Genomic DNA, 8,896 nt, shown 5'->3' on the forward strand with positions numbered 1-8,896 from the left:
CACCAAACCAAACACACACTTCAGCAAGTGGAAACTTTACTGAGTTCCATGTGTGATTGTTTTTGGGATCTTTTGGATAATTTTCCAAATGTAAATTCAAGAAGAGCCAAACCCAATGCTCTGACTGCAGACGAGCAAAAAGCACATACAGGGCTGTTTCTGCCCTTTGTGATGTTACACCTACTCCCAGAAAGCGCAGGCTGTCAGCCAGTCCTGGTGTGATGTCTGCTGGTGTTGCTGTCTGTGCAAAAGCAATACGAAAGCGTTAGTGCCTGGTCTGGGTGGACTCCTTCATTGCTTGTGCGTGTGTTGCCGCTTCCTGCCTCTACAAGGCTTTCGGTGTTGCTATTCTGTACTCTGGCAGTAGCGGTGATTCTTTGAGATCAGTGGTGGTCACAGTTCTAGCGCAGAGTAAAGGCACAACTGAGGCTCGAAGTGTAACTCCTGAGGCTCCAGGAGAGGTGAGTATGCTCTGGCAGCTGCAGTCATGGCAAAAAGCTGATAAAAACGCCACGCTGACAGTGGTTGCTGTTCAGTGTACTCCTCTAGGTCAGAGAAGGTAAATGACAAATTAATGACTGTTTCCAAAGGCTTACCCAAAACACGGATTCACATAAACTATTCAAGATTGCCTTGAAAAAATGATGTGGGAATACCTAATGTGTGTGGTTTGGAAAACATCTTGGGCAGTTCTGCTCATCAGAGAAAAGCAGGATGGAATAACGCTTGCTGCATTTTAGACACAGGCATGTATCAGGGTGCTGTCGCATGAGACTCAGTCATTGTGCGAGTTTTGCATGTGGAAGTGACATCACTCCACAGGAATGTCTCCAGCCATAACTGATGACCAGACCAGACTGACTTTAAAAGGAGACTGCAGAAACGGTGGTGTCTTTAAAGACTGTATATTATGTAAATCTTTTAGGGTTAGAATGGGATGCACACAAGCAGGATTTCTGCTGCATCGCTTACCTTCAGGCCCCAGTTCCAGACAGGGATGCGGACCCCTCCCGGACTCACTCTGTATTTGTCATCCTATGTGCGGTAGATCTTGGCGTGAGCAGCCCTGTGGGGAGCACTGCCAGGGTCACTGACAGCAGGTGGAAATGTCCCAAGGCCACAGCCAACCCAGGCAGTGACTTGGGGTTCATTGAGCGTAATCCAGAACTTCACCCTGTCCCCTGTCTGGAAACAAGTCCGTAAAACTATCAAACGGGTCAACTGGCACGCTGCTCTCCCAGCTGCCAATGTCCTGGAGAGCGTGTGGCAGGTCCCAGGGGTAGAGAGCAACAACTGGAGTGATGTTGTTTGCAACCAGTCCATCAGTGAGACGGCTACAGTCGTCAACTCCATGGCTGTTTATTGAGTTGTTCCTTCTGCTGAGGAAAATGCGGGGCTAAGATGGGGAGAAACAATAGTTCTTTACCCCTACGGATCTCAGCAGGTAAATAGCTTCCTCCACCTTGTTGCAGCTATCACAAGCGATATCTCCAGTGTCATTATTCTTCATATTCCCTGGGATATGGGTGAAGTTATCCTGAACACTGGGTCCTTTGCCATCAGCATCCCAATCTCTGGTAGGCAGAAGAAGACACACCCCACGTAAAGTCCTCTGGAACATCCCATAAAAGTATGTGTCCCTTTCCAAGTCTGTTTGAGATGAAAATTTCTTCCAGACCATCTTTGCCTGGGAGGAAACTTCTGATGCTGGTAAATTTGGCAGCTTTGACAGCACAGGTAGGTCAAACACCCCCAGTGTAGAAAATCTGTCCTTATTCTGCTACGCATTTGCTGGATGACTCTCATCTTTTACATATTTCAAGAATGCAATTAACTACCCAAGTTTTAACATCAGGTACTACCCTGTGGCATCACTGACATTGTTGCTGCCACGTGATCTGATCCTTTCGCAAACTCATCCTCATTAGCATGCCTAGCACTGCCTCTACTGATGAGGAGTTGCCAAGGTTGGTAGCACCATTGCAGAACCTATGCTAGAATAAATGCTAGTGTCTTTTTGTGTAAAGGTATCAGCTTCTCAAAGACTTAAGATGTGAAAGAAAAGGTTTTTCAGTCCTGGACAAAAGAATGATGCCATCCAGTTGTTAATACATCAGTAACGAGCATGGGCTGAGATGATCCTTTCCAGCACTTTCGAACACCTGGTTTTAGGTCAGAATAACAACAGAGGAGTGAGGGAGCAGTATGCAGCTGTTTCCTAGTGTAGCTGTTGTCTGAGCTCTCACAGCAAATCGGAACTGGTTAGACATGCATCAAGAAACATGAAATTCCCCTTCTATTTACGGTCGGTTGTCTGCTGCTATAATTTTAACACTGTGCGTAATGTTACCTGGAATTCATTTCTTGTAGAAATCTGTTTCATTTCTACAACGGTACTGAAGGCTGAGAGACAAAAAGTCCACTGAACCCTGGAAACAAGAAAAAGAAAAGAATCATCCTGGACTAAAATGTATTTTTTGCAGGTATTGCATTAAAAATATGTAAAATGGTGAAATGTTTGATAAAGATACATTGCTGGAGTAAGAAGACTTACAGCTATATGGGACCCTGGGACAATATAATGAATACAAACTGGATACTGTATGGGAAGATGCATTTTATATCTCTCCTCCTAAACAAAGTAAAATTTAAACAGCTAAATGAAATTCTAGGAGTATTTTAGGAATTTAATATTACTGATTTACAGTTGATTTTTTAATTAGCAAGGCCAAAGAAGTCGGTGATTAATCAGACAGAGAAACCTTTGTAACTGTGTGGTTCAGGTAGGCCTTATCAACAATCCTTGGGGGAAGGTCCACTTTGAAAAGCTTTAATCATTCTAAACTTCATCCATGTTATCCCCCTAGAAGTCATGCAGTTCAAGGGAATAGATTGTATTCTTTTTTATTAAACCAGCTGGTGAAGTTGGAAGAAAATGGATAAGCTTTCAGTTTATTTTCAGTCCAAGGTTTTCTTCTAGTTCAGTGGGCTCATCTAATACAACATCTTTCCTCTCCCTACAAACCACACTTAGCTTGAGATGTCATGCCTACAACATTGCTTACCTCATTACTAAATTTTGAAGGATTGTGAATACAAGCAAAAAACATGCTTTGTTTGTTCACTGTACCCTACATGAACACCCTCTAGGTGAAGACAACTACTATCAGAGAGTTTTGTCTTTGCAGAAAAGATGTCAACGTCTTTGTAGAGATTATGTTCTGCTCATATTGTGCCGTGCAACTAGATCACTTTTGGCACATCTCAGTCTGTGTTTTAACATAATAAGCAGATTTTTTGAATAGCAGTTATTTAAAATAAAGTATCTATTTCTTTGGGGGTGCATTAAGCAGACTTGCAAAGGAAATGACAATGGGTATGCTTTTTGCAGACACTTTGTCATTTAAGCATGTGTGTTGCTAAAATTGCCAATTATGAGAGCAAATATGTCTCCATATATCTTAGTCAGTGCTTACTAGCCAAGAAAAGATGCTGAAGTCATTTTTAAAATCAGTGAGCTTCACATGATCAGACTAATCAAATAAGTAGAATTTACCAAATTGGTCAATTGCTCAACTTGCTAAACTTGTGTTTAACTTGCAACGCTTGATCCCTTACATAAAAATAAAGTTAAATCAAATCAAATTTGTATATTTTTGGAAAAAAATTCTATTAAGTTTTTACCTGAAGAGAAACTGAAAGCAATTCAGATGAAGCACTGTCCAAGACCTGGCACATTCCTAAAGCAATGGACAGCTTTCCACCTTGAAAAAAAGAGGCAGTCTATTGGTACTATGTTAAAGACAAAAAATTTCAGTTCACTCAGTTATTTTAAAATCAGCTGGAAATTTTTGAAGATGTGGAACATCAGACTGTGTCCTAGGTAGCTGATTTCACGGAATACCCACTATGGTTTCAATGGAGAGTTGAAGAAGGTGGAAGTTCAAAGACAGAGTTCAAGGAGTCTTTGTCGATAAACCTTGCCTTGCCATGACTGCTCATAAACAACTTAGCACTGTTACTCACAGGAAGGTGTGTTGCTCACCAGCCTAGGCTGCAGCTCCAAGAATGTCATTGCATCTCCCACAGCCAGGAGGAAATGGCCCACCTTTTGTAGGCAGGGTCTAAACCTTAATTAGATAATTACCAATTCAAGCCAGCTGGGTGATATATCCATAATTCCCCCTTTTTGTTTTACAGGTTTTTCTTTTTGGTTTTCAGGAAGGCTCTACAGTGAGCAGAGACCCAGTTCATTCATTCCGACTCCAGCACACTTCCCTCTTTCGGGGTAGCGGCTTTATCTTTTTTATCGAAGGACTCTTACTCGGGCTCAGGCTCTTCTGGCTCTGTTAAGGGCGTCGGGGTTGTGGTCTTCAGGGTCTCTCGTGAGACTATCACATCGGGGTCACCAGTTGTTGCTCACCAGCCTAGGCTGCAGCTCCAAGGATGTCATTGCATCTCCCACAGCCAGGAGAAAATGGCCCACCTTTTGTAGGCAGGGTCTAAACCTTAATTAGATCATTACCAATACAAGCCAGTCGGGTGATATATCCATAAAGGTGGATCTGAACACAGCTGTCCAGTAGGTGCCCTTCTACTCCCTGGATAATTATAAGTAATATCTTTAATTTTCATGCCTTTGTGGTGGTTCTACAGTGGTTATTTTTAAAAATCCATTCTGTGCTGGATGCTGCTGAGATGTGGGGATGCCAGGAACTTGAGGGGACAGGCGATGTGGGAGGGAAGATGGGCAACTTCTAAGGGCTATCACCAAAAAGTGTGAACTGTACTGCAAAGTATTCTTGACAAATGCAGGAATTAAAAATAAATAAATTTATTAAAAATTTGAAAAAACAATGACTCAGCCAGCTCTACTGATTGTCTGCCTGGGACAGAAAGCCCAAAGGTGGCAGACCCAAGAGGACAGCTGCTTAGAAAATCCTCATCAGAGAAGAGGTGAAATTCTCTTGCCCTGTGTAAGTAACACAGGTAGAGTTAAGATTTAACGACTTTAAAACCCCAGTGTCTGCAATGAGGAAAGTCAGAAAAAGGACATTGCAATTTTCCTCACACTGTTGTTATCTCACAGGAGAATTCTTGTGCCTTGTTTCTTCATGGTTTGAGGTACATTTCAGGAAGTTTTTAGTCTTTCTTCTGTGGGTCAGGAAGAGGTACACAAAAATACATTATTATTTACAAAATAGCTTGATTATTACAACTTTGCCATTGTATACAGAAAAAATAGAATAAGACTGGATTTGACTAATGGTAATTTGTAACTGATAGAGATAATTTTCATTTTACACTAAAAAGTAAATACGTTGTTTCATACTGCTTTATTTAACTTTTTAAATTAGCTTTTTAAAGTTAAATAAAATAATTTCCCTTTGATTGAATGAGAAATGTCATTTTAAACCACAATCAGTTTTAAGTGGATTTTGTCAATATATTTGCAAAGATTTCCACCTTTTAGTAGAAGGCTGATAGTGGAATTTGATCTGATGCTTCAGCTAGATCTGGACTCCAAAGCTGTATTCCTTGAGAATACATTATGCCTTAATGAAAAAGCCTGCACCCATCATACATAAGAGACCAGCACAGCCCCTGACTGATGGCATGATCTTCCTCTCTTAGCTGAAATGGCAGCAATTGCAAATCCCAGTTTCCAATGACATTGAAATAAGGAATAAGGCTTTAAAAATGAGATGACTGGGCAGTCTGATCTGGTGGCCAGAACTAAGCCTAACCCGGTTCCAAGACCGGGGAGGTCACAGGGACCAAAACCCCTCTCCTGCCACCAGAACCACCCCCCCCTCCACATCAAACCATGACAGAACCAAAGATTCTTCCTACATCTCAGCCCCACTTTTATTATACTACACATTTAAGGTTTGATATATGAAAAGTATGAGACTATAGTTCATCGGGAGCGCCTGCTGGTCTTCAAATTAAAAGCACATGGACAACAGCCCTTAGAGAAAAAGCATTTGAAAGCATTGTAATATTTGGTTTTGCAGTACTAGTTTCTGCTGCTCAATTAACTGGAGGCTATTTAATACTTCCCTGATGCTTAAAAGATTAAATATAAATATGCACATACACATATATATATTATCCTCAGCTATCCTGGCAATCATTTCAAGTAAATTGCAATTACCAGATTATAAAGCAATTCTCAAAATAAGAGATTTGGAGGAACCTGTTACTCAAGGATTTCTATGTAATTCTGAGAGCACCAATAGCGTATTCAAACAGAGATTGCACGTAGCAGTTGCCATTTAATCCCATCACAATATATTTGGGAAAAAGTCTTATTAAAAAAATCCCTCCCCCCATTCTCCTTACCTGCTGGTGAGTATTTCTTGTCATAGACAGTGTGAGATCTTTCATGAGCGGCAGCCAGGGCATGGGCTCCGTACTGGGGGTCATCGTAAGGCAGACTTTTAAGGACCTCTGGCAGGTCACTGAAGGTGAGCCACACATGGACCAGGTCCCCAAAAACATGGAAGCTGAACTCTGCGTATTCCACAAAAAGGTCAGCAAAAGCATTGGTTTTCCTACCTATGGCCTGCACAACCACAGCACCAGGAACACGCTGGTGACGCAGAACTATCACCAGCCTGAGGTCTGCAGCAGCCGGGGTCTCGAGCAGCTCCTGGTGGCACTGCACTTGAGCTTCAACTGGCTTCCTGGCATCCCCATTCAGAAAAACGTGTGCCCATGGCAGGAAGACTTTGTAATGCATCGCCCCAATCTCCCAAAGGTGGGAGAAGTACTGGGGCAGCTCAGGAGCCACGAGATCTTGTTGGCACAGGTAGTCATGGGCTTCAGCCACGGCAAGGCTCTGATCTTCCTTGGGTAGGACTTGGTTCTGCAGGTGCAACTTATTTACTAACTGCTGGGTAGAAGTCCAGGAATGGCAATAAAATTCTGAGCAAACTCCCTATATATCCCAAGTCTGGGATAGATAACAGAAAGAAGACAACTGTCTTATAAATCAGCTCAATTTCTGGACCTGCTTCAGAAACAGTTATTCCACACTACTTATATTACAGTAGAAGTAATATTTAACTGAAGTTGTCTATTACACAGATAAATGTTCCCAGAACCAGCTGACACTAGAATGGTAACAAATCAGGACTTTCAATCAATAGATGAACAAAGAAATGGACGAATACAAAAAACACTGTCAAACAATTAGTTGGAGAAAGGTCATGTGGAAACATTTTCTGAGATGCTCAGGTTCCCTTTTATGCTCGAACATCAACTGACATTTGCTGATGCTGCCTCCATTTCAGAGGAAGATAAAGTAAGTAGACAATGCTTTTCATCTCCTCTTGGCCTTTTTTGGCTGAAGAGGAATGCCAGCACAGCTCTAGATGCAGAACATAACAACAGCAGAGATATCTGCGTTGCTGGGGCTGGTTGCCACCACAGCTCAGGGTGGGCAGGCCAGCAAGAGGCACATTTGTGCTATAATTCTTGGGTGCATAAAGGAAACCCAAGATGTGGCATCTTACCCGCTTGGAAAAGTGGTCTTTAGGTGAATCCAGGCAGCAGTAACAGTGTGCGTCCTCATGCCCAATAACATCATGGAATTTGAACAGTATCATTTTATTGCTTTCCAAAATGCTTCTTCCTTCAGCCTTGAGAACATGTGCTCTCTCAGCAAGGTGGACACACACAGATCACCTGCCTGAACTGCTGCAGCGGAGAGGTAACTTGACTTTCCTACGTTCAAATACAGCAAAACTGAAGAGCTGAGAACATTTAGCTGAAACTGCTGCCTGTCCTGCCTAAATACAGAATGTGTTTAAATCAACTAAACACAAAATCCTACATAACTATATTGAAAAGTCAGTTCCATCTCCCAGTTTATTTCCTTTATTAACCAGCTTTTTGTCTAAAGTGTACCTGGGCAACTCACTGCTCTGTCAAGCAATATTATCTTTAATTTTCAGTAGAAAACGTCTCTCAACGTTTTCTGTTACTCAACTAGCCAATCTTACAGCTTATACAGGATTGTAATTTGTGTACTTTGACCCTGTTTGATTCCCAAGTGACTACTTTTTTTTTAGGAAGATTGAAAAGCTTGCTGAAACTTTGCGCTTGCTGTTCTGAACCACTAAGTAAGTACTCTGTTTTTTTTCCTCCCCCCAACGTTTGAATAACAAGTTTGAGTAGCAACTTTACAGCACCACCTGGGGCTTATTTTTCAGTAGTCCAGTGTCATCTCAGAAAGAGAACACCCCTCCTACCCTCTGAAGCATATAGAACTGGGAAGGAGAAGCAGAAAAACTACTTGCTTTCTCCATGTGAAAAATATTTATTATCAAAGATTGGGGGAAGGAGGAGAAGGAAAAACAGAAAGAAGTACAAGTATCTTCCTGTCCTTATTTTGAAAGTAAATTATGAACAATATAGAATAAAATGAAACTGTTGTTGTAGGTGGGTGGCAATTTTTAATGAAATGTAGAATTTGCCAGATGCAGTTTATGAAAAAAATGAGTGGAGAGAAGTTACTCCAGCTACAGTTGGTGCCCAGTGATGGGGTAATGTTGTTGCTGACAAATATTTATGATTCCTTCCATTCCATAAACATAACTGTTATCTTTAATGCTATGCTTCATTAGACTAAGGCATGTCTTCCCAAAGCTGGGGGAGACTGACAGGAAAAATACGACTGTCTTACAAACCAGCTCTATTTCTGGGCCTGCCTCAGAAACAGTTATTTCACATTATTTATGCTTAAAATACATAGCATTGTTATCTTTCATACTATTTCTTAGGTGCTGGTATCAGGTTGACATGACAAATATTCAGGTATTTTTAGTTCTCAATAGATTATTTAATAATCCCATAGCATACAGCAAATAATTGAGAACAACAGAATTTA

Source organism: Tauraco erythrolophus, chromosome 8 (assembly GCF_009769465.1).
Source record: "Tauraco erythrolophus isolate bTauEry1 chromosome 8, bTauEry1.pri, whole genome shotgun sequence".
Taxonomy (NCBI): Eukaryota; Metazoa; Chordata; class Aves; order Musophagiformes; family Musophagidae; genus Tauraco; species Tauraco erythrolophus.